The sequence below is a fragment of the Pleurodeles waltl genome, chromosome 10 (assembly GCF_031143425.1).
Source record: "Pleurodeles waltl isolate 20211129_DDA chromosome 10, aPleWal1.hap1.20221129, whole genome shotgun sequence".
Lineage (NCBI taxonomy): Eukaryota > Metazoa > Chordata > Amphibia > Caudata > Salamandridae > Pleurodeles > Pleurodeles waltl.
The window spans coordinates 313,479,690-313,507,604 of record NC_090449.1 but is presented as its reverse complement, the minus strand read 5'-3'; the positions used below and the strand labels follow the sequence as shown (position 1 = coordinate 313,507,604).

The 27,915-nt window shown below is 43.7% G+C and overlaps 1 long non-coding RNA gene across 2 annotated transcripts in view; it reads left to right on the top strand.

Annotated features, from left to right (window-relative positions):
* The first annotated feature begins 1,604 nt into the window (after nt 1-1,604).
* The window catches only part of LOC138260755 (uncharacterized), a 64,114-nt gene continuing 37,803 nt past the window's right edge, over nt 1,605-27,915 (top strand). For both annotated transcript variants that reach the window (XR_011198964.1, XR_011198963.1), the window contains exons 1-2: nt 1,605-1,815; nt 24,875-25,041. This is a non-coding gene — a long non-coding RNA (uncharacterized lncRNA). The remainder of the gene's footprint in view (nt 1,816-24,874; nt 25,042-27,915) is intronic.

Genomic DNA, 27,915 nt, shown 5'->3' with positions numbered 1-27,915 from the left:
GGGGAGGAGGGAGGAATCGGAGTGGCCTATAATAAAATATAGAGATTTCACCAAGTATCAATGTTTCTGGGAGCCGGAAGGGCTGGGTAGGAGCTAGTGACATGCATGGAAAAGCCAGACCTGGCACTAATATACCAGCCAATAGCTCCTCGTGACTCTAGCAAGGCTCTGTCTCCACTAACCTAAGCTTGGCATGAGACTGACTCTCCCCTTCCTCCCTTCCTTTTAGAGGCACCGGCATGTCACCGGCTGCTGATTCCTCCGTAAGCCACGTCGCCTCGGGGCAGAAGAATGGAAACACAGTAGCCCATCCCTGCCCTCCGGACCTAAGCTGGTGACTTGTGGCTGTTGCACCCTCCCCTGGCGGGTATCTGGACAGTTTCGTAGATCTCTGTATGTGTGTCCAACAGTGTACGGGGTTTGTAGACTGAATGTTGTTTTCTGTATGTAGTGTATATAAAACCAGTCTGATTGAACCCGCAGGTGAGTTTTTGTTTGATTATCTGTGAGCTCTCTGCAACATGGTGTTTTTGGTGTTTGCTGCTTTGTCTCCCTGTCTCCCCTTCTAAACCACACTCCTCGGGACTCTCTTTCTTTTCCTCACTCGCCATTACCTTCCTGTTGTGCAGCCTCTCTGTATTCCTCTTATATTCTCAAACTCTCACTCCCAGCCGACAAGATAGCTTCGAGGGTTCATTCTCCTGTAAAGATACGTCGGTAAACCTAGCGGCCAGGATACCACGCCAGTGGTGTTCATAGAAGTGGTTTTTAGGGGTAAGCAGGCCACACACATTGTCGGGACAACAGATAACAATATTTATTTACTGAGATTGTATACATGTATATGTATCTCAGATAGATAGATAGATAGATAGATAGATAGATAGATAGATAGATAGATAGATAGATAGATAGATAGATAGATAGATAGATAGGTGTCTCAGGCAATTTCTGCTTTGCAATGAAAGGAAATTAGCAAAATGAATGTGTGTAGGGTCTGTTTTTTTCGTGTGTAGCCTTATAGACCAATAGCGATCATGGTGGTGCCAATGGGTTGGCTGCACAAATAAAGCTGAAGGAATGGCCCCATTTGCCCCAAACGCCTCATTGAGGAAGTTCTGAGTGTTAATGAGTGTGCTGCTGTGCACATCGTGTAAATCACGAGCAGGAGCTGTGAAAGGGAGATAGCGCGTGCTCACGGCGTCTGGCACACTCTCAGCCTCCTCCCCTACTTTCTTTTTATTCTCTTTCTCAGCCCCTATTGCATTTACACCCCACTGCTTCCTATATCATTTCGTTTTTTACATTCTTTCTCCAACTGCCTTCAGTCCAGTGCAAAGTAAAGGGGTAAATCAAACCCTCAAACTTTCTGCTTCAAATTCTTCTATGCGGATGTTTATAAATGCTGATATGCGTGCATCCCAACCATATCTGTTGTTTGTGCGACCTATCACCGTCATTATTCTGTCTTGCTTCGCTCCTCTGCTTTATTCGTCTCTGTGTGATCCATTTCCTTCTTTCCGCGACTTCCCTCTCACCTCTTTGATTCACCCCTCGCACCCCTCCCATGCCCCTTTCTTCCATCTTGCTGTGCCCCTCCCCCTTTCTTTCTCTCATTATTTCCCTGTCCTCTCTCCTGTGCTTAGGTTTACCACCTCCATGGCAGTCATGTACATGTTTACTATCTATAACGTTTAACAATCGCGTTCAACTCGCTTCTAACCGCTACTAAATTTGGCAAGTAAATGAACTGAGGCTTGGAGTTGAAGAAATGTATCCAGGGCCCTACAAGGCAGTGACCCGGGTAAAGCACAGGTTAGTGCTCGTGACTCGTTGGTTTGCAGCTGGCAAAATATGCGCGTACATAGGTCCCTGGTGGGCGGCAGAGGGGAGCAGGTGGGATGGATGCGGGAAGGAGCAGGGTCTAAGGGGAGGGGGCTTCCCCTGCGAGTGGCGGAGGCGAGGAACGCTTCCTACGCAGGGACTGACACATAGCTGAGAAGGAGGGAGTTCTCCCATATCTATTTTTAGACACCAGCACGGAGTTCGGTCCCACCTTCTATCTTATATTTTCATGCATATGTCTGCAGAACGTGCGTTGAGGTGGAGGAACACGCTGCAGGGAGAGGATTGAAGGCTGGTCAAATAAATCTGAATCTCTACGTATACGTACCTATTATTTCCCCTCACCTATTAGTGGGTTTATATGTGATGCCTCTACTGACAGTCTAGCGCCTCACTATTGGTAGCACTTCAAGCAGTTGTCCAGTGTTTCAGTGCTGTATCATCGTCCCTTGCAGGGCTGGAACTAGGTGCGCACCCTTTTGCTCATCGCATTTCTGTGCTCAGCTCGAGGGTGCTTGCTGCAAGATAGCTCGACGGGTTCATGCAATTACTGCCGCTACCAAGATCCGTGTGGGCCCTCCATGCCGCACGTTCATTCACCCTCTGTAATCAGTAAATTAAGCTCTGTAGGGTGATTGTATCCCACGTTATTTACAGCCAAGGTACTAAAGTGAAAGTTGACCCCTCGAGTGCATCCTGTCAGACGTCTCAGCGTGAGGTGCCCACCTTCACTGCTTTGAGACTTCTGAAACGCCATTTCCATCATCTCAATATGACGAAATAACGTTGTTTTTGGAGTGGGTGGGACATTTTTTAAATGTGGCAGGAGGGAGGCTACACATTCCCCCTTCATCCTTTGTATGTGACACACAACAAATACACTTCGAGCAGTGCCATTTGCTGAAGAGAAAACCCTTCACGCTAGTGCGTTGTGACTCTGCGAGAGCACAAACATTTTGGCCCATATTTATACTTTTTTTGTTACGCATTTGCGTCACTTTTTGACGCAAAAGCGGCGCAAACTTACAAAATACAATTATGGCTCATACTTATACTTTTTTTAGTGCTGCATTTGCGTAATTTTTGACGCAAAAGCGCGCAAACTTACAAAATACAATTGTCTTTTATAAGTTTGTGCCGCTTTTGTGTCAAAACGCGGCGCAAATGCGGCGATAAAAAAAAGTATAAACACAGGCCTATATTTTGTAAGTTTGCGGCGCTTTTGCATCACAAAATGATGCAAATGCGGCGCAAAAAAGTATAAATATGGGCTATGGTTTGGACTAGCAAAACTTTTTGGAATGAGGCGTAGAAGGGTGTACGACACTAGGGCACATATTTATACTTTTTTTGCGCCGCATTTGTGTCACTTTTTGACATAAAAGACGTGCAAACAAAATACAATTATATTTTGTACGTTTGTGCCGCTTTTGCATCAAAAATGACCCAAATGCGGCGCCAAAAAGTATAAATATGGGCCTAGATGTGCAAACAGTATTTCAACGACCCCCCCGTATAAACAAAGCATGGTATGACCTACAATGCATAAGCTGTATATACATCTGTAGTGCCTAATCTCATCCCTTCGACCTATACTGTTCTACAACTGCGAAGGTATTCATGCGTCCAGCAGTAAACGGTGGTCCAAGTTTGACCAGTAAGCAGCCAGGAGACTCACCCTGGCTACCAAAGCATTATGCAGGACAAGAAAAAAATCCCATCATATATCCTGTGCCGTGAGTACGAATATTTCCTAAAACCGTGCCTCGATACACATTGCTCATCACTCTTCCCAAATCAGTGAATATGCCATCGGACTGTCCATGCCAACATGCAAAATGCCATCTGTGTTGCTGCCCCGCTCTCCCTATCTCTTGTCCATGCCCCGCCTCCTCCTTGAGAACTGCGTTATATTCAGAAGTTAAGGTATTTTGGATTCTTTTTCGTCTGTTTGCACTACAGATGCATATTTGCTCTCTCCCTCCCCCCCCCCCCATCTTTGGCTACCCTCTGCCTTTGGCTTCCTGAACTATACTCTCCCTCTCTACCTACATTTCTCTTTCTCACATCTCTCACTGTCTCCCTTTTCCTCTGACTTCCTCACCATCTCGATGCCCGTCTTTATTCGCAGTGTTCTCACCAATTCTGTTTCTATCTCCCAGTCTGTCTTTTGAGCCTCAACCCCTTTTCTCAAACCCTTTTTAGGGTCGAGCCTGCGTTGCATGCGCTCGCGCATGCATTTCGCAGGGAGACTCTTTTGTATTGTAAAAGGGCTCGGAGCCCTGTCAACTTCACATCAGTGTTTTTTATTGGTTGGTGGGCTTCCCTAATAAAATCCGCTTGCTTTCATTAGTTGAAGGCAGCATATGTCATGCCTTTTCCGGTGGCTAGCCCTCCTCCAGCGCAGCGACCAAGTACAGAAAACATGCGAGGCTCGCTGTTTTCTGTCCGGCTCGTGGACTTTTTTTTCTCTAATTTACGAGCCCGATCTCGCTTGGCAAAAGTTGAGCGCTTTATGTACTTGATTTAACTTTTTCGGGTTATGTACATAAATGCACTTTTGCCCGATAGGTGAAAAATCGGGTTAGGAGTTTACAACGCGATCAGCTCTAACATGAGCAAACACGAGACCCGATGCATTGTAAATGCTTGTTGATTTCGCTATCTAGCCCCACCCATCGTGCTCTCTTTCACCCTCGCCACCTCCTCCCTCTCTCCATCAAACTCCCTTTCCGCCTTTTTACTCTTCTTTTTTTCTTTCACTGCCTTTGGCTCTCTCCCTACAGTACAATTCCTTTCTCCCTTTCTTTTACTTTCTCCAGTCCTTGTCTACCTCTGCCTCCCTCTTGTTCCACCTCTCTCACACGCCACCGTCAGATTCTCTGTCTGCTTGTCTCTCTCGCTCTCTCCTTTCAGCACTCCCCCAAACCCCCTTCTTTCTCCCTTCTCTCACTCACAACAGCAGTTCCTCAGTTTTTGGTCTTGTATCTTCCGCTCTTCCCGAGTCTATTCAACTGTTGTTTATTTCTCAGCTTTTATTCTCCACCTATCTTTCTCTTGCTTTTGTGACCAGCCTTGTTTACTTTTTGACTACAATACAACATTCCAGACCTGGAAGTGAAGCCTTCGTATTAATGTTATTAGTTGACACATTTCTGGCATAAACATAACTATATGTAATGTATGGAGTATGTCAGAAAGTCGAGGGTAGGCCTATATTGACCGATGGGACCAGTAATTGAAACGGCCAGGCAAGTGTGTTAGTTTTGCAGTACTGGTAATGAGAATGGTTGTTGGAGTAAGTTTCTTGCAGGCTGTACGTCCTGTCTGCTTTCACTTGCTGCATATTCCTGCAGTGCTAATTGCTGCCTCCCATCCCACTGGTTGCGCCTCTGACTCCCTCAGTACATAGAATGAGGCCCAGGGATGATGGTGGGCGAAACCAGTGCTTTAAATGGGCCGGTACTCTCCGGTACTGAGTACCGCCACTTTTTTATTTTGAGAGGGAGAGTACCGGCATATCTCAAGAAAAACGTAATACTTTTAATTGGAGAGTACCGGCACTTCTCAGAAACAAGCAGGTACTCTATTACAGAGTACCTGCACTTCTATTTTTCCATTTAAAGCACTGGGCGAAACCCCATGGAAAATTGCGAAACACGTGAAATTCAACTGCAGAGAAATGAAATAACCACTTCTTAGCATCTTTGTTTCACTGGGTGGAACTTTAAAAAAATTGTGGTGTTTGCAGAGTTTTTGATGTCTCCCGACCCACAACTTTTCTCTGCCACTCGGAGTAAATAGATTGCGGCTCGGACCATGATTGTATAGAGACTGAGACCAAGGAATGCTGTACTATGAAATTGCATGGCATAGTACATAAACGAGGACCATGGTTTGCAGTGTATGGTGCATATAGTGAGACCCTAGCATGATGTGCTGTGAATATACATTTTATAGTGCTTGGAATGAGACCCATTGATGAGGTGCTGTGAATATGCATTTTATAGTGCTTTAAATGAGAGCCATTGAGGATGTGCTGTGAATATGCTCTGCAAAGTACATAGGCTGTGACCCCGTGAACATGCACAGTACTTGGATTGAGGCACATAGATTTTATACCCTGAAGAGCAGTACACAAAATATTCTGGAAAAAGAGAGAACACACAAACGTTATCTGCCACTTTTGCAGTAGTTGGGGATTCTTTGCTACTTGCACCCTTTCTGCGCACTCATGAACGACCCCGAACCTGCAAACATGTTGCACTTTCTTTGTGGATGTGAAATGAAAAAGCAGTTAGTTGCATTACTTTTGTTTTTGTGTTTTGCAAAAAAAAAGTAACTGACCATGCCTATCTGTGGATTTACACCGCACAATACATACATAGATCGTGACCCAGGGATGGAAACCCTAGGATTATGTGTTATGAATATGTATTACACAGCACATAGATTGAGACCCATGGGTGATGTAGTGCGAATATACATTACACAATGCGTAGATGGAGACTATCAATATACTTAGCACAGTGCATGGATTGAGACCCCCTGGTGATGTATTGTGAATATGCTTTGCACAGTACATTGACTGAGACCCCCTGGTGATGTATTGTGAATGTGTTTTGCACAGTACATGGATTGAGACCCCCTGGTGATGTATTGTGAATATGCTTTGCACAGTACATTGATTGAGACCCCCTGGTGATGTATTGTGAATATGCTTTGCACAGTACATTGATTGAGACCCCCTGGTGATGTATTGTGAATGTGTTTTGCACAGTACATGGATTAAGACCCCCTGGTGATGTATTGTGAATATGCTTTGCACAGCACATGGATTGAGACCTCCTGGTGATGTACTGTGGATGTGTTTTGCACAGCACATTGATTGAGACCCCCTGGTGATGTATTGTGAATGTGTTTTGCACAGTATATTGATTGAGACCCCCTGGTGCTGTATTGTGAAAGTGTTTTGCACAGTGCATGGATTGAGACCCCCTGATGATGAATTGTGAATATGCTTTGTACAGCACATGGATTGAGACCCCCTGGTGATGTATTGTGACTATGCTTTGTTCAGCACATAGACTGGGATGTTTAGGTGATGTACTGTGGACATGCACTGCACTCTGCTACACTACGTATATTGAGGCCCAGGGGTGCTATACTGTGTCAATGCACTGCACTGTACATATATTAACACCCCTCGAATTATGTACTGTGAATATATATGCTGTAGTACTCAGGCTGAGGCCCAGAGTCGATATACTGCGAGTATGTATTTCACAGCACATAGACTGAGAGCCACTGACTTAGTACTAGGGATATCCATTGCACTGAACACATACTGAAACCCAGGGATGATGTATGGTAACTATGCATTGCACAGGCATATACTTAAGATCCAGTCAAAGTGTAAGGTGAAATATGCATTGCACAACACGTAGCATAAACCCAGGGATGCACTTTGCATATATTGAAACACAGGAATAATGTACAGTGAGCATGCACTCCACGGTAATTAGATCGAGACCCAGAGATGTACATAGGTTAAACCTAGTGGATTATGTATTATGAATATACATTGTATAGTACATAGTTTGAGACCACTGGATGATGCACTGTAAATGTGCATTGTGAGTATATTGACTGAGATCGATTCACGATGCATTGTGAGTATGCAATCCAGTACATAGAGTGAAACCCAGGAGTGACAGTAATAATGTACTGTGAATATGCACTCCATAGTAGATAGATTGAGACCCAAGGAAGCACATAGATCGAAACCCTTGGATGATGTATTGTGAATGTGTATTGCAAGGTATATGGATTGAGACCCTTGGCTGATGTAGTGCGAAAACGCACTGCAGCGCCTTTGGCTGTCCCGACTAAATGTGTTCAGCTGGACACAACTTGCCCACGCACACATCAAAGTCTTTGACTCTAGATACATAACTAGAATTCCCAATTCACCCGCTGATGCTTTAAGCATCGGTGTTGCTCAAGTTTTCACCTGTTCCATTACCAAGAACCTCTTCTTCCGGGTCAATGCACACAGCCTCCTCCACACCCCGCCCGCCTGTTACTTCTCATCATCCCACACTTCTGCATGAGCTACCGCTCCTGCTCCTGGCTGCATTTCAAGCAGCACCTGGTTCCTGCAGGATCATCCCTTCACAGCAGCTAGACAGAGAGGTGAGGCGGGAACATAACCTAACTCCTAATTAAGGTGACGGCAAGATTAATTGGGAGCAACCTTCCATGACACTGGGAACTGATATCATGCAGCCCACATAATGTGAAGCCAATGAGGGGCATTACACTGAGCATCTGATGATACTGATCCGTTGGTGACACTGAAACAAAGGCGACACCGAACCACCGATGATGATGCTCTACTGCTCGGTATGTGCTAATGAGTTCAACCATTGGTAATATTAAAGCACCTTTGGTATGATATCAAACCACATCTAACGCTGCAGTACTGTTCCCAATGTGTTAATGGTAATACTAAACCGCTGGTGATACTGAGTCACTGACAATATAGTATCCAACCACCGATAGCGCTTTACTACTGCTCCCAAAGCGTTTCCGATAACACTAAACCGCTGGTAATACTTTATCACTGGTGATTTAATATCAAACCACCGATGACGCTGTGTTACTGCCCCCAGTGTGTTTCGGATACTAAACCACTCGCAATACTGAATCACTGACAATACAACATTAAACCACGGATAACGCTTTACTACAGCCCCTAATGTGTTTCTGATAGTACTAAACCTCTGATAATACTCTGAAAGTACTCTAAGCCAGTGACAACAATGTGCTATTATTGCAACTCCACCATTGCATACGCTAAGCCGCTAATAGCAATGTTCTTTTATTGCAACTACATAACTGAGTACTTTAAGCTACTAATAAAAATGTGTTATTATTGCTACTTCGCCATTGAGTACTTAGCAACCGATAACAATGTGCTACTGTTGCAACTGCACTATTGAGTACTGTAGGCCACAGTCAACAATGTGGCTTTACTGTAACTTCAGCATTTGGTACTCTAAGCCACTAAAAACAATGTGCCATTATTGCAACTTCACCATTTAGTGCTGTAAGTTACTGGCAACAATGTGCCATTTTGCAGATACACCATTGAGTATTCTAAGTCACTAATAACAATGTGCTATTATTGCTACTGCACCATTGAATACTGTAAGCTGCTAATAACAATGTGCTATTTTTGCACCTGCACCATTGAGTGCTCTAAGCCACCAATAACAATGTTCTTTTAATGCATCTGGACCGTTGAGTACTCTGAGCCACTGACAACAATGTGCCATTATTACAACTACACCATTGAGCAAGCCACTACTGAAAGTGTGCCATTATTGCAACTTTCCCATTGAACTAGCCACTAATAACAATGCACCGTTATTGCAACTTCACCACTGAGTACTGTAAGCCATTGACAATTATTGCAACTGCACCATTGAGTACTCTAAGCCACTAATAACAATGTGCCATATTTTCAACTGTGCCATTGGGCACTCTAAGACGCTGACAACAAAGTGCTATTATTGCAACTGCACCATTGAGTACTCTAAGCACCTGACAACAACGTGCTATTATTGCAACTGCACCATTGGGCACTCTAAGCCACTAATAAAAATGTGCCCTAATTTCAACCACACCATTAGGCACTCTAAGACGCTGTCAACAAAGTGCTACTATTGCAACTGCACCTTTGAGTACTCTAAGCCACTGACAACAATGTGCTATTATTGCAACTGCACCATTGAGTACTTTAAGCCACTAATAACAATGTGCTATGATTGCAACTGCACCATTGAGTACCATGAGCCTCTGACAACAATGTGCAAATATTGCAACTGCACCATTGAACACTCTAAGCCACTAATAACAATGTGCCATAATTTCAACTGCACCATTGGGCACTCTAAGACACTGACAACAACGTGCTATTATTGCAACTGCACCATTGAGTACTCTAAGCCACTGACAACAATGTGCTATTATTGCAGCTCCAGCATTGAGTACTCTAAACCACTGACAACAATGTGCTAATATTGCAACTGCACCATTGGGCACTCTAAGCTGATTACAGCAATGTGCTATTTTTACAACTGCACCACTGAGTAGTGTAAGCCACTGACAACAATGTGCCCTTATTGCAATTACACTATTGAGTACTCTAACCAACTGACAACAATGTGCCATTATTGCAACTACACCATTGGGTACTCTAGGCGACTGACAACAATGTGCCATTATTGCAACTACACCATTGAGTACTCCAAGCTACTGACAATAATACACTATTATTACAACTGCTCGAATGAGTACTCTAAACTACTGAGAACAATGTGCCATTAGAGCAAATACACCATTGAGTACTCTAAACTACTGACAACAATGCACTATTATTGCACCTGCACCATTGAGTACTCTAAGCCACTGACACCAATGTGCCATTATTGCAACTGCACGTTTAAGTACTCTAAGCTATTAACAACAATGTGCTATTATTGCACCTGCACCACTGAGTACTCTAAGCTGCTAATAACATTGTTCTTTTATTGCAACTGCACCGTTCAGTACTCTAAGCTACTGGCAACAATGTGCTATAATTGCAACTCCACCACTTGGTACTCTAAGCCACTGACAACAATGTATTAGTATTGCACCTACACCATTGAGTAACTTAAGCCACTGACAACAATATGCCATTATTGCAACTGCACCATTGGGTACTCTAAGCCGCTAGTAGCAATGTTCTTTTATTGCAACTACATAACTGAGTACTTTAAGCCACTAATAAAAATGTGTTACTGTTGCTACTTCACAATTGAGTACTCTTAGCAACCGATAACAATGTGCTACTGTTGAAACTGCACTACTATTGAAACTGTAAGCTAACGGTAACAATGTGCCATTTTGCAGATACACCGTTGAGTATTCTAAGTTACTAATAACAATGTGCTATTTTTGCTACTGCACCATGAATACTGTAAACCGCTAATAACAAGGTCATATTATTGCAATAGCACCATTGAGTACTCTAAGCCACTAATAACAATGTTCTTTTATTGCAACTGCACCGTTGAGTACTCTAAGCCACTGGCAACAATGTGCCATTTTGCAGATACACCATTGAGTACTCTAAGTCACTAATACAATGTGCTGTTATTGCAACTACACCACGGAATACTGTAAGCTGCTAATAACAATGTGCTATTTTTGCACCTGCACCATTGAGTGCTCTAAGCCACCAATAACAATGTTCTTTTAATGCATCTGCACCGTTGAGTACTCTGAGCCACTGACAACAATGTGCTATTATTGCAACTGCACCATTGAGTACTCTAAGCACCTGACAACAACGTGCTGTTATTGCAACTGCACCATTGGGCACTCTAAGCCACTATAAAAATGTGCCCTAATTTCTACCACACCATTAGGCACTCTAAGACGCTGTCAACAAAGTGCTACTATTGCAACTGCACCTTTGAGTACTCTAAGCCACTGACAACAATGTGCTATTATTGCAACTGCACCATTGAGTACTTTAAGCCACTAATAACAATGTGCTATGATTGCAACTGCACCATTGAGTACCATGGGCCTCTGACAACAATGTGCAAATATTGCAACTGCACCATTGAACACTCTAAGCCACTAATAACAATGTGCCATAATTTCAACTGCACCATTGGGCACTCTAAGACACTGACAACAACGTGCTATTATTGCAACTGCACCATTGAGTACTCTAAGCCACTGACAACAATGTGCTATTATTGCAGCTCCAGCATTGAGTACTCTAAACCACTGACAACAATGTGCTAATATTGCAACTGCACCATTGGGCACTCTAAGCTGATTACAGCAATGTGCTATTTTTACAACTGCACCACTGAGTAGTGTAAGCCACTGACAACAATGTGCCCTTATTGCAATTACACTATTGAGTACTCTAACCAACTGACAACAATGTGCCATTATTGCAACTACACCATTGGGTACTCTAGGCGACTGACAACAATGTGCCATTATTGCAACTACACCATTGAGTACTCCAAGCTACTAACAATAATACACTATTATTACAACTGCTCGAATGAGTACTCTAAACTACTGAGAACAATGTGCCATTAGAACAAATACACCATTGAGTACTCTAAACTACTGACAACAATGCACTATTATTGCACCAGCACCATTGAGTACTCTAAGCCACTGACACCAATGTGCCATTATTGCAACTGCACGTTTAAGTACTCTAAGCTATTAACAACAATGTGCTATTATTGCACCTGCACCACTGAGTACTCTAAGCTGCTAATAACATTGTTCTTTTATTGCAACTGCACCGTTCAGTACTCTAAGCTACTGGCAACAATGTGCTATAATTGCAACTCCACCACTTGGTACTCTAAGCCACTGACAACAATGTATTAGTATTGCACCTACACCATTGAGTAACTTAAGCCACTGACAACAATATGCCATTATTGCAACTGCACCATTGGGTACTCTAAGCCGCTAGTAGCAATGTTCTTTTATTGCAACTACATAACTGAGTACTTTAAGCCACTAATAAAAATGTGTTACTGTTGCTACTTCACAATTGAGTACTCTTAGCAACCGATAACAATGTGCTACTGTTGAAACTGCACTACTATTGAAACTGTAAGCTATCGGTAACAATGTGCCATTTTGCAGATACACCGTTGAGTATTCTAAGTTACTAATAACAATGTGCTATTTTTGCTACTGCACCATGAATACTGTAAACCGCTAATAACAAGGTCATATTATTGCAATAGCACCATTGAGTACTCTAAGCCACTAATAACAATGTTCTTTTATTGCAACTGCACCGTTGAGTACTCTAAGCCACTGGCAACAATGTGCCATTTTGCAGATACACCATTGAGTACTCTAAGTCACTAATACAATGTGCTGTTATTGCAACTACACCACGGAATACTGTAAGCTGCTAATAACAATGTGCTATTTTTGCACCTGCACCATTGAGTGCTCTAAGCCACCAATAACAATGTTCTTTTAATGCATCTGCACCGTTGAGTACTCTGAGCCACTGACAACAATGTGCCATTATTACAACTGCACCATTGAGCAAGCCACTACTGAAAGTGTGCCATTAGTGCAACTTTCCCATTGAACTAGCCACTAATAACAATTCACCGTTATTGCAACTTCACCACTGAGTACTGTAAGCCATTGACAATTATTGCAACTGCACCATTGAGTACTCTAAGCCACTAATAACAATGTGCCATATTTTCAACTGTGCCATTTGGCTCTCTAGGACGCTGACAACAAAGTGCTATTATTGCAACTGCACCATTGAGTACTCTAAGCCACTGACAACAACGAACTATTATTGCAACTGCACCATTGGGCACTCTAAGGCACTAATAAAAATGTGCCCTAATTTCAACCACACCATTAGGCACTCTAAGACGCTGCCAACAAAGTGCTACTATTGCAACTGCACCTTTGAGTACTCTAAGCCACTGACAACAATGTGCTATTATTGCAACTGCACCATTGAATACTGTAAACTGCCAATAACTAGGTCATATTATTGCAATAGCACCATTGAGTACTCTAAGCCACTAATAACAATGTTCTTTTATTGCAACTGCACCGTTGAGTACTCTAAGCCACTGGCAACAATGTGCCATTTTGCAGATACACCATTGAGTACTCCAAGTCACTAATACAATGTGCTATTATTGCAACTACACCACGGAATACTGTAAGCTGCTAAGAAGAATGTGCTATTTTTGCACCTGCACCATTGAGTGTTCTAAGCCACCAATAACATGGTCTTTTAATGCGTCTGCACCATTGAGTACTCTAAGCCACTGACAACAATGTGCCATTATTATAACTGCACCACCGAGCAAGCCACTAATGAAAATGTGCCATTCTTGCAACTTCCCCATTGAACAAGCCACTAATACCAATGTACCGTTATTGCAACTGCACCACTGAGTACTGTAAGCCACTGACAGTTATTGCAACTGCACCATTGAGTAGTCTTAGCCACTTATAACAATGTGCCATAATTTAAACTGCACCATTGGGCACTCTAAGACGCTGACAACAAAGTACTATTATTGCAACTGCACCATTGAGTACTCTAAGCCACTGACAACAATGTGCTATAATTGCAACTGCACCATTGGGCACTCTAAGCCACTAATAACAATGGGCCATAATTTCAGCTGCACCATTGGGCACTCTAAGACGCTGACAACAAAGTGCTATTATTGCAACTGCACCATTGAATACTCTAAGGCACTGACAACAATGTGCTATTATTGCAACTGCACCATTGAGTACTCTAAGCCGCTGACAACAATGTGCTATTATTGCAACTGCACCATTAAGCACTCTAAGGCACTAATAAAAATGTGCCCTAATTTCAACCACACCATTAGGCACTCTAAGACGCTGCCAACAAAGTGCTACTATTGCAACTGCACCTTTGAGTACTCTAAGCCACTGACAACAATGTGCTATTATTGCAACTGCACCATTGAATACTGTAAACTGCCAATAACTAGGTCATATTATTGCAATAGCACCATTGAGTACTCTAAGCCACTAATAACAATGTTCTTTTATTGCAACTGCACCGTTGAGTACTCTAAGCCACTGGCAACAATGTGCCATTTTGCAGATACACCATTGAGTACTCCAAGTCACTAATACAATGTGCTATTATTGCATCTACACCACGGAATACTGTAAGCTGCTAAGAAGAATGTGCTATTTTTGCACCTGCACCATTGAGTGTTCTAAGCCACCAATATCATGGTCTTTTAATGCATCTGCACCATTGAGTACTCTAAGCCACTGACAACAATGTGCCATTATTATAACTGCACCACCGAGCAAGCCACTAATGAAAATGTGCCATTCTTGCAACTTCCCCATTGAACAAGCCACTAATACCAATGTACCGTTATTGCAACTGCACCACTGAGTACTGTAAGCCACTGACAGTTATTGCAACTGCACCATTGAGTAGTCTTAGCCACTTATAACAATGTGCCATAATTTAAACTGCACCATTGGGCACTCTAAGACGCTGACAACAAAGTACTATTATTGCAACTGCACCATTGAGTACTCTAAGCCACTGACAACAATGTGCTATAATTGCAACTGCACCATTGGGCACTCTAAGCCACTAATAACAATGGGCCATAATTTCAGCTGCACCATTGGGCCATTGGGCACTCTAAGACGCTGACAACAAAGTGCTATTATTGCAACTGCACCATTGAATACTCTAAGGCACTGACAACAATGTGCTATTATTGCAACTGCACCATTGAGTACTCTAAGCCGCTGACAACAATGTGCTATTATTGCAACTGCACCATTGGGTACTCTAAGCTGCTGACAGCAATGTGCTGTTATTGCAACTGCACCACTGAGTAGTGTAAGCCACTGACAACAATGTGCCCTTATTGCAACTACACCTTTGAGTACTTTAGGCCACTGACAACAATGTGCCATTTTTGCAACTACACCATTGAGCACTCTAAACTACTGACAACAATGCACTATTATTACACCTGCATCGAGTACTCTAAGCCACTGACAACAATGTGCCATTATTGCAACTGCACCATTGAGTATTCTATCAAACTGACAACAATGTGCCATTATTGCAACTACACCACTGAGTACTCTAGGACACTGATAATAATGTGCCATTTTTGCAACTACACAGGTGAGCACTCCAAACTACTGACATCGCCTGCATCGAGTACTCTAAGCCACTGACAACAATGTGCCATTATTGCAACTGCACCATTGGGTACTCTAAGCCCCTGACACAATGTGCTTCTTTTACGTTTCATTGATCAACTGATTATCCCGAACCACTGAACATGGAACTGACCCACTAATCAGTATTATAGACGATACCTTCCATTCTACAGTCTTTGGGCGTTAATGTGCTACGAATGGGAATTTACCTGTCTTGCACCATAATAAACAACTTCTCCGATGTTGGTGATCTGTACGGGAAATCCCCTTTGATCGCGATAATGACAAATATTGATTGGCAGCAAGATTACCCAACAGGTCAAGCTTCAGCTGGATTGATGTATGCGAATTCAACGTAAAAGGTGCTATTCCCAGCAGAGTTAATCTACCAGCTGCAGCTGTACGTATCTGTGCTTCAACCTGAAGGTCACAAACCAGATCGCAATAGGACCGACTCAACCTTTACACTCTCCCATGTAGCAAGAGTGTGCGCAATACAATAAAGCCAAGGTGAGAGATCATCACATTTAAGGGTCCAAATGAAAATCCAGTTTATCTTGTTCACCACACAGATGGTCAGAAAATGATTTGATAATTATTCCTAGTGGCACTTTCAAGCTCATTGGCAAACGATTGTATGGGGCTCGTGGGTGTCACATGTTTGTTCTTTGGTTTACTCTGGAAGGATGCCCACTATAATGGCTATTTTACGTAAGGGGTCTTTCGTGCACTCTCTTTTCTGAGTTACAAATACACTGACAATAACACCTACAATTGAACATTTTATTTAGTTCTTGATAGAATAATCTCTAACCATTTACAAAACGGCGTCTATAGGCAAATTATTATTTAGAAATCGAGACCCAACGAGTCAGCCATGTGGAAAACCATACTAAATATACTGTAAAGGGTAGACTTATTCGTTTTGCTAATGCTTGTCGAAATATATTTGGGATGAGAACTAGTTAAAAATTGGATTACGAGGACTTTATGACAAATTACGCGTAAATCTGGGAATTGCAAATCTGGCATTTCACACTGAAACGTAGCACCAAACCACAGGTACTGTGAATGCCAACCACTCATTTTCTGGTCATTCACATTGTTTCCATGCTATAATTTTCCAGCAAATGTGCTATACTTATGTGAGGCGGAGAAACGGTGTAATTTTGAGAATTTCACATAGCAAGCGTAATGAGAAGTTCTTGAAATTACGTGATTACGATGGCTTCATTGACATTTTCCCTGGGCTTGTGCTAAACCAGAGTCTATTGATTCCAATGATACATCTTTAATCAAATCACATGAAGGGAGGCAGCTTGAAAGAGGTAGTGGTTTGTCACTGTTCTTGAAAAAATATAGAAAAAGAAACTGGCATTTTTATGACATTTAAGAAGGCATGGTAAAACAGTCTAAATTTATTTTTGAAACCTGCAGAGCAGAACATATGATGTTTCTGCTATTTGACAATAAGTAGGTCGCTTGTTGTTAAGTTTATAAAATACAAGAATCCCCCAAGACTTCTTTGGTCTGGATCTTTTTTGTTCTTTTACCCCAAATAAATGCCTCAAATGGCAGGGGAAATGCTCTGGCATCTTTAAGAGCAGGGTCCATTCAGCTCAGTGGTTAATTTACCTAAAAACATGAAGTGCGGTGGGCCAAAGTTTTTTAGGTCCCTGTCTCTGACACAGCCGAATACTGGGGGGCTGCTAAATACCAACAGCACCACTCTTGAGTCCACCTCATGCTATTTTTCTTCCACCACTCTACACGTCCCGTCACTGTAATTCACTCTTGCAGATTCTTTGTATCTGTGTTTTCTCACTTTGTCACTGTTCCTTCCTCCTTTCTTCTTTTCTGCCTTTCTATCTCTAGCTTAATGTGCGATAAGGAAAATTCATCCCGGAACCCAAAAATGAGTGGTGCTTACCGCCTGCAACCACTGATACAAATTTAACATTGATCAAGACCAATCCACAGCCAACACATTGAAGATCAGTTTCTGAAATAATGCTCTGTCGCTGGAACTCTCTGAGATGCTGACTTGCTGGATTCTCTGAAAACAGTTGCAAAGTGTAAGCTTGTTTGCTACATGTGGTTCTCGACAATCTGAACAACTGCAACACCAAAACATAGATCACACAGTAAGCATAGTTATCCAGCCAGTTACCACACTGGGACAGATTTACAAGGCCCTAGCCCCATCTTGCGCCACATTAGCCTATTTTTTTTGCGCTAATGTGGCGCAACGAGGCAATTCCAGACAAACCAGGTATACAAAGTGGTGCAATGCATGCATTGCGCAACTTCCCCCCCCTTGCGCCACATTATGCCTGTGCCAGGTGTAATGGATGCAGGGGGGCATTACGGCTTTAGGAGGTCTGCAAAAATGGCACAAGATTTCATTGCCCCAGTTTTAGCATCATTTTCAAAGCCTGCTCAAATCAGGCGTTAAAAGGACGAACCCTTTTTATTCAATGCGCCTCCTTGCACTTTGCTGCACTACTGTCAAAGGTTTTGACACTAGTGCAGCAAAGCACCACAATAGCATCAAAACATTTGATGCTATTGGCCTAATGTGTGTAAATACGTGCACCCATGGTGTCATTAGGGGGGAGCAGCCTAAACCATGACTCCTGAACAATGAAAGTGAAACAACGCTTTCGTTAAACACAACTTCCTTTTTCGGTGCCTTAACCACGCATGTGCTGAGCCATGCACATGCATGGTTAAGGCACAGAAGAAGGGAGTCAGCCGCAGAGGAGGACTTGATCAGGGAAGTGGGGCTGGGACTGGGGCTGTTTTAGGAGCAGGGACAGGGGTGGGGGGGTCACGGTATTTTTACTTTTTGGGGGTGGGGGTTGGGTAGTTTAGGTTTTAATGGTGGGGTGGGGGCTGGGGTGGTTTTAGGGGGTGGGGGTGGGGGGGTCACAGTAATTTTAGGGGCGGGGTGGGGGTTGGGGTGGTTTTAGGTGTGGGGGTTGCGGTAGTTTTAGGGGTGGGGATGGGGTGGTTTTAGGCGCGGGAGTGGGGGGTTGCGGTAGTTTTAGAGGTGGGGTTGGGGGGCATGGGGTAGTTTAGGTTTTAGGGGTGTAGTGGGGGGTTGGGGTGGTTTTAGAGGCAGGGTGGGGAGTTGGGGTCATTTAGGGGCTGGGTGGGGGTTGGGGTGGTTTTAGGTTTTAGGGGCGGGGTTGGGGTCATGGTAATTTTAGGGGCGGGGTGGGGGGTTGGGGTAGTTTTAGGGGGGGGTGGGGGGTTGGGGTGGTTTTAGGTTTTAGGGGCGGGATGGGGGATTGCGGTAATTTTAGGGGCGGGATGGGGGTCCAGTGGTGGTCGCATGCTGGAACCATGCATGCCGCTCAAGCATGCCTTTACCAGGAATGCCTTTACAACGAAAAATCATTGTTAAGGCATTCGTGGTAAAGGCATTAGTGGTAACAACACGGTCGTTGTTCCGACCGCGTTGTTCAGGCATGCGTGGTTCCAGCATGCATTGTTTCGACATACATTCGACGATAGGTGGTGGTGGTGGGGGGGGGGGCGCAAGAAATCTGGCGCATCATTTCTGGTGCGCCAGATTGTTGTAAATCTGGCCACTATTTCCAAAGGCCGACAGATCTACAGCTGTAGAAGGAACGCTCTTCAATACACTGGACCCCAGAGAACTGAACTGAGAAAAGCAGTTTCTAAGTTGTTCACAACTAAACATCCATATTTCATCTCAAAATCGTCACTGCATTGAGTTACGTCTACAGTCTTCTACACGAGTTACTTCACAAAGATCGAAAAGGGCCTGTAAATCGACACTGAAAACTTGGGGAATGCATCTTTAGTTTCCGCTAAGTTACACAAATGATAAACACAGTTGCCCTTGGTTTGTGTGCCTGTGTCAGCGAGGGTCAGTCAGTCTAAAAGTATGTGCTAGTGAATAAGGGAAGGGACGTGGAAGAGAGAAGTCAGGGAGAGAGGCAAGTTAAGGTGTGAGAAAGTATGAATAAATGTTTGTGTGAGAACGACAAGTAAACTAAAGGTTTTTGAAAGGGAGGATGACGTGTGTATGCATTGGTATAATTTAGATCGAAGGATGTTGGGGTACATTTGAGAGAGAACGTTTGGGAAATGGGGTTGAAAAGAAGGATGTGTGAGGCAAAGAATCTTAGGGAGAAGGTTAGGAGATGAAGTCTAGGGTAGATTATCTGTGAAATGAAGTTGTGAGAATGACAGGTTTAAGAGCATTTTATCCTGAAATTGCTGTGTAGTGCCTTGATCACCACTTCTAGCCACCTGACCACGCTGTGTAAGAAGGTCTTTGTAAAGGCATAGTAAGAGACACAGATGTAAATCTATTAAAAATAAGAATACAGTGCAGCAACCAAATTTGCTGCATTGGGCTAGTGGCGGATTGCAGAGCAGAGTTACTTTTACAAAATATGGCCTACTGATGCTGTCGTTCGCTGTGCCAGTGCACAAACAGGCTGCTTAGCACCATACATATACCTTTTCACCATAGTGCAAATGTGTGTGCCTGATGTCGAGCATAGGTTTGGTCCTGGAAAGATACTTCCTGGTTAGACTTTTTGAACAATTCATGCATTAATTGTGTTGTATAATACAGCATGCAATAAGTGTTTTTTTTTAATGAATTAAAAAAATGGTCTGAATTTGTGCCTGCCTCAAGGAGGCATTATGTTTTATGCAAAGACACGTCTAACAATGTTTGTAAATTTGACTTTGCATCAAAACTACCATGCGAGATAGCAGTTGAACTCAGTGTAAAACCATGGACCGTCCCCTTGATGCAGAGTAGTGCAAAGTAGTACAAAGAGCTACTTGCACTAATTTAATGGTAACTTTCTAGGTCAAAGGAAGTCTTGTGCTGAAAATTAAATACTTTATCATCACTTGCTTGCAAGATTTTGTGTAACTTTGCTGCATCACAAAGTCTTAATAAATCCACCCTCAGTTTGTAAGTTCCAAAGTTCGTTGGCATCTTGCTCCCATTATAGAAAGGGCACTGTATACCGCGTTTAACATGAATTTGGGCACCAGTACTATTGAATAATGATGTCCCCATGTGTACAATTTCAGTACATTAATTTCAGTAGCATCCATGGACTGACATATGCCTTAGTCAATGCACCTCTGTTGTGAACTGCACATGCACTAATGTCCCTGTTATTAGACATTCACCGGGCTCTTGTGATGCACCTCTGTTCATCCCTGCACCATGCACCACTTGTCACTACTAACACATCCACAGAGCTCTCAGATGCCCCCCTAATGTTAATTTCAACCACGCTTCAGGACATTCACAGATCAGTAATTCACACACTGCTACCTCACTTTCGAGAGATCCAGAGTTCAGAAAATACACCTTAATGATGACATGCAGCTTGAACTGATATCTCAGTAATGAGACATTTACAGGTTTCTAATATAACGCTTCTTTGTTGACTGGAAAACACACTACTGTCCACAGCAAGCTGCCTATTTTAAAAAGTGTATGACATAAATGTAGACCCCTGCTTTCTATCATGTTATGTTCGTCTGTTACCCAGCTTCACTTAAACTCTTTCTTCTTCTTTGACGCTTTTCTCTTTTTAGGTAGAGCGTTAGCATATGACCTCTTGTATAATTTTATGTGTACTTCTTCTCTGGGCTTCCAGCTATTTCATTTGTTAGTTTCAGTTTCATTTAAAATTCCTTGCTTGCTAGTGGTCAGTCATGCCTCTTGGTTCCACCTTCTTTTGTGTGGGAGCAGGGACCAACTACCATATAATTAAGTTTTGTCCTTTTTATCTGGTCTGTAGGGGACTTTTTAAAACTTTGTTTCGTGTCCAGGGAAGCTTCCCTTTTCATTTGCAGTGCATTCTTCCCCTGAGCTTAGCTGTAAACAATGCTATAATCAGGCTCTTATCTTGCTCACATTTGGTCTTTGTGGTTTCTCTACACCCTCTCTCAGCTGTCTGGCTCCCGCCCTTCCTTGGTTTGGATTTTCTTTACCAAGTGTGCCTGCCTGTGTGCTGAGAGCAAGGGCAGAAGGTCTCTTGTAATTGCTTATAGCCTAGGCACCCAGCTCTACCAGAGCTCCGCAATCCTTAGAGACAGCACCCACTTCTCCATACTGGGAACCAACTCGCAGCTCCATCACTGCACCGCAGTTCACACACTCCAAGCCCTCAGCCTTTCCAGTGAAAGGAACCCCAGACATGCTGTCTGCCAGAGCATACTGGGATCCCACTCGCAGCTCTGTCACTCCACCACAGTTCACACACTCCAGGCCCTCAGCCGTCCAGTGCCAGGAACACCAGACATGCTGTCTGCCAGAGCACCTGAGTTTGTGCAGTCAGTACATCTGCTACTCCAGTACTGTAACCTCGGGCGCAGCTCCATCAGTGCACCACAATTCACACACTCCAAGCACTCAGCCATGCCAGGACCCCACAGATGCTGTCTGCCAGAACACCTCAGTTCTCGCAGTCAGTACACTCTTCTGCTCCAGTACTGGGACATCGGGTGCAGCTCCATCAGAGCACTGCAGCTCACACACTCCAAGCCCTCATCCATGCCAGCACCAGGAACTCCTCACACGCTGTCTGCTGGAGTACCTCAGTTCTCACAGTAAGTACATTCTGCTGCTCCAGTACTGGGACCTCCGGTGCAGCTCTATCAGGGCACCACAGTTTACAAACTCCAAGCCCTCAGCTGTGCCACACACACAGTCTTCCAGAGCACCTCAGTTCTTGCAGTCAGTACAACCTGCTGTTCCAATACTGGGACCTCAGGCGCTGCTCCAGAGGTGCAGCTCAGTTCATACACTCCAAGCCCCTCAGCAGTGCCAGAACTCCTCACACGCTGTCTGCCACAGCACCTCAGTTATTACAGTGAGTACACAATGCTGTTTCAGTACTGGGACCTCGGGTGCGGCGCCATCAGTGCACCTCAGCTCACACACTCCAAGCCCCTTAGCCGTGCTAAAACCCCACACATGCCATCTCCCACGGCACCTCAGTTCTTACAGTCAGTACACTCTGCTGTTCCAGTTCTAGGACCACAGGCACAGCTCCGTCAGTGCACCTCAGTTCTACCCCGGCGAGGTCACTTCCTTTTATATACTAGGGCCCGCTCAAATACAGTTCCATTACAGCAGCTCAATTCTATTATTCAGTCCCACTGCCAAGCCAATACTAGACCCAAAAGAACAAAACACTGCTCAGCCAGTGCACCTCAAGTCTAACATCCAACACCACTGTTGATAGGAACCACCACAGCTCCCCCAGAATCAATCAATTCTAACATTCAGTGCACATTTCTTCTCATTACTATGGCTCACACACACGTGCCCTTCAGGACGCCTCACTTCTGTGGTTCCCATACTGGGCCCCACTTGCAGCTTTACCAGGGCACCCCCAGGCTAACGCTCAGCAACACTGACACTCCAATTCTAGGTTTCACACATAGCTCCATTAACATACCTCACTTCTGAACTTGTGTGTGCCCGTTACTATTCGAGTACTGCAGCCCATATACAACTCTGTCAGTACACTTCAATCCTAACCTGCAGGGCCCCATTATTCCAACACCAGGAATTACACTGTGCTCAATTTCTCATTCCTTGCCCGCTGCCTTTCTGTTATTCCAGCACTGGGCCGGGACACAGCTCTGTCTATGCCCTCAATCCCACCCCAATATTGCTCTATTGGGGTTCAGATACAACTCCGCTAATGCACCTCCAGCTGTTCTTCAGTGCCCCCTGCTGTTCCATGCTCTGACTTCAGTTTGAGGATGTGGGGGAGCCAATTAAATCTATTCTTAGCTGCCATCTTTATTTGGGGGATGGTCTGTTTCTCCTGCCTCACTCAGTTCTTTCCTTTACTCTGTTTACTCTCAATGTTTTCTTTCTCCCCCACTTTTCTCTTTTCAGCTCTTAAAATCCACACGTTGACAGTTTTGCTCTTTCTTTCAACTGTTTATTTCTACTCCTCTCCCTTTTTTCCCTCTTCCTCTTGCTACCTCCTCTTTCAAACTCGCAAAAACATTGTTATTTCTTTCCTTGTTTTGTTCTGCTCTTTTTTCTTCATCAGGCATTCATTCTTTCACTATTTTTTCTCTTCCCTTCTTTCTTTCTTTGTCTTTTTTATTTGCTTTTTCTGTCTTTCCTTCAACTCGGTATGCGTCCTTTCACTTTTTTTAATCTTTCTTCTTTCCTTTCTATGGTCTTTTTCTTATCTTTATCCGTCAATTCATATTTTACTACAAATCCTTCTTTTTCCCACCTGTATGTGGAAGCCACAAGTTACTTGTCAGGACCCGAAGTCTCAAAGTGGTTTTCCCATTCTGTGTCTGTGGGAAATGTGTCAGTACATTCATGCCCTAGTTCTTTCACTGCTGGTTTCTCTCACCATCTCTATTTTTCTCCAATGTTCATTTTTCTCTTTCTTTTCACACTGCTTTCATTATTTGTTCCTCTTTATCTTTCATCCGGAAGCTTCCTTCCCTTTTCTGTTTTGCGTCACGTGTAATCTCTTTTTCTTCTTAGCTGTGTTTTCATTTTCATGTTCTTTCTTTTCCTTCATTCTTTTAATTCTTTGTGACCCCTTCTCTTTCTTCCTTTTGTCTGTTGTATTCCTTTTCCTTCTCTTTTTCTGCCTCATCTACTTTCCCTCCTGAGGCCTAGTTATCAATGGAGCAACAGGTGCAGTGGCACCGGGCCCCAGAGACCTATGGACCTCACTGAACTCTAATTACTGCTGTATTTTCTACTGAAATTGCAGTCAACCAGTATCCTTTCTTACTCCAAAGCCCCGACACTGTTACTATGCCACTTGTCCTCTCCATCTTTATTCCTGACCCCCTCTTTCCTTTCACGCTCCAGACTGTCCCTAATGATATTTTTGTTATGGTGTTATGAGCATTACACTATCATAACAAACGTTTATTTCTGATAAAGGTTTATATGATAATTGTATATGTTTTAGAGAGAGGAAGAAGGTAAATGGAAGTGCTTTAAATTCTGGGCCACTGGAACTATATGGCAGTGAAAGACTAAATTATGAGGCAGGGTTGACCAATTTATGTGGCAAGAAAAGTCCAGTTAGGAATTTACAATGCCAATAGCTCTAACTCAAGAAAAAGAGAAACCTATTGCATTACAAATGCTTTTTTATATTTTCTCTTTGGACCTACCAATCAGATTTTGCCTTCCTCAACCTGCTGAGCTGACAGGTGCCATAAGCAAGGCAGAAGGATCATGAAACATGTAAATAAAGTTGAAACCTTGTGCACCGCAGCCTCTCCTCAGCCTTACGCATCCCTGGCAGGCATCATAGAGGACAAATGAAGGCATCACTGACAGTCCAGGTAAGTGCATAGAGCCTTGCTCTGTCTGCCCCTCCTGCATTAGCAGCAGCATCAGTCCAAGCAATGCCATAATGATAATGCCACATACATTAACTGACTGCGGCAGGAAATCCCTCTTTCCATAAACTTGAAGTTGAGCTATCCTCCCCAACTATATTCGGCAAACCCACTTGCTTTGGTGTTTGCCCATCTATTGAAGTACTGATCTGGGGTCACCTGTGTTCCCCTCCAGAGGGGGGGGGGGCAATTTGAGAGGGACTGTTCCCAACAGAGAAGAACAAAAGCTCATTTCCATATGGCATGTCTCTCTTGAATGGCATATTGGGCAAAAAATGATAGACTGGAGTAGTTTACCTGTGGCTGAGATTAATTCAAACGTTCTGCCCATCTCCTTTTTGTGTTCTTTAACCTCCATTGATTTAAAGCACAGAAACTGATGGTTACTGATCAGTCATTGTTTCAACCATGTCCCCAGTACAGTGATGTGCAGCACGATAGGCAGGGGCGTAACTTGGTCAGTACGATTGAGGGGGGGGGGGGTTAGCTTCAGTTTTCCTGACAATCCCGCTAGTTTATGATGTTATAATACGTTATACAACAAACAAGGTGCAGGAGAGATACTTAAGAGGCAGTGAAAAGGGAGAGGAATGTGGATTGGTAGGAGTACTAAGTGAGATAGAGCATATTATTTTGTGAAATAACCAACATTTTTTAAGTTTTTCCAAACAGAGAGAGGGAGAGTGTGTGTGCATTTTTGTCTGTGTGTAAAAATTCCTGATGAAATGCGACCAACACCTCACTGTACCCAACGAAAAGCACCTGCACCCAACTATTTATTACAAAATACCTCTATTAGGGGGTTCAACACCCCACACACCCTCTTGAACCTACACCCCTGATGGTAGGCACTTGGTTGTAGCTTTTCATGTTACAGTGAGCACAGGGCTCTCCAGACTGGTATTTGGATTTTATTCAAGCAGAACCCACCTCAGTCCAAGGGGTCAGGGTGTTCCTTGGCTCATCCATTCCAGTCCCAAATACGTGCTGCCATCTCCCCCTGGTGTACAAACTGTTTGTACTTTAACCCTTGCCTGCACCTTCACCCAGGATTAACATCTATATATACTTTTATTTACCCTTGCCTAGGTCTTCTATAACAACTAAAATCCAGGCCAACATCAAGGCTCTGCATCATACCCCTGGTTCCACCAGATGGCTTCACTGGGAGGGGATATAATCTATTTCCACCACAGCTTTGTATCGCTGCTACCTCTCTGGGCAAAAAAGCCAGGGCACAGTGCAAGAGGATGCAAGGTGACGCAAAACTTAGTGTAAGATTTACCAAGCCACACAAGGCCACCGTGTGTGGCCCTGTGTGGATGGGTAAATCTGGAGTAACCCAATGCAGCACAAGTCGCTGCCTTGAGTTACTCTGTGGCAGGGAGGCATTCCAAGTGTGGAGCATGGGTGTTCCTATTCATAGATTTTGGGGCATTCCCAGATTTGCTCTGAGTGCTAGACCTGGGAATGCATCAAAATGCTATGCCTTCCCATGGGAGGCGTAACAAGGAGAAATATGTTTATTTCTCACTGTGTTTTTCCTCTTTCTACTTGTGCTGCATTCCGCATGACACAAAGACAGAGGAACAAGTCTCAGAAGATTGTTTTTTTGCAGGAATGTATCCCTTCCTGCCCAAAAACAATCCTGCTTCCAATGCAGGCACCCTTGCACAGTGGTCGCGCAATACAGCGCAGCAAGGTGTCTTGCTGCATTGCATGGCTGACATTTCAATAAGTCAGCTCCCCAATTTCTCCCACACCAACAATTACCAAACAGCAGATACTCTCTTCATGAACATTTCATAGTGAACCTCTATGCTATCTGAGACATTACGGTCAAAGTGATGCCCATCATTCCTTTATAAATTGAGAGCAACTTCACTGGAATGTAGATTGCATGCCAGTAACAACCTCTCTTCACCACACCTCAGTGTTTAATTTGAGTGGGTGGTTTCTGGTGCTCAGCACTGGCCTTTAATTGTCAGCACCGGCTCTAGTGACAGTCCTCGACGTGGTGGGACCGTTGGTTTTAATCTTGGAATGAGCAGAAGAACAGGATTTAGTAAGTCAATATACATTTAAAAAGAACATTTGCTACATCTCATGATTAATGTTGCGCTGGATAGTCTAGAAAAGCCTGAATTGTCACACTTACAGAAGTGTGATGATTAATACTTGTGTGGATACGTTAATTGGCAGAGCTAACAAGGACAATGTAGGTTGAAGATACCTCCCAGCAAGGGCTCTGCCACTTCCTTTTTTTTTTTTTACAACTTAAGCACTGTGTTTTAGGCGGATTAACCAATTTATTTTTTATGCTCTGTAGTGAGTTGCTCCATGAGACCTAGGTTTGGACAAATGTGGGTCCCAAACTAGCTCTGACAAGTGTGGTCCCACGATCAGGAAGGTGGTGTTGGGCTTGCTTATTATCCTTTACGTGGGGGTTGGTCTACAAATGTGGGTTAGACTGCTTTTTTGGAGTGAGACCAAGGCTGGTTTGCAAATGGCTAACCGCCTCAGTGGCAGAAGAGCTAAAATGATTCAGTGCCATGGAATTGAACCGGGCCTAATTACATGTGGTTGCAACTTAGTCAAGCATTTCCATTCATCACAGTGTACCTTCTAATTGGTTTATCTCTTAGCGTGCTTACAGAGCTGTCCCAGCGGTTGCTGCTGAAGAGAGTTTGAATGGTCACATTCCCCCAGCTTACATAACTCATGCAGGGATGCAGCAGTGACAGTCACTCACTTGCCTCTACCAGTGATGGGTCCATAATTTACAAAGCTGGGTAGAGAAGACCTCAGCAGAGGACT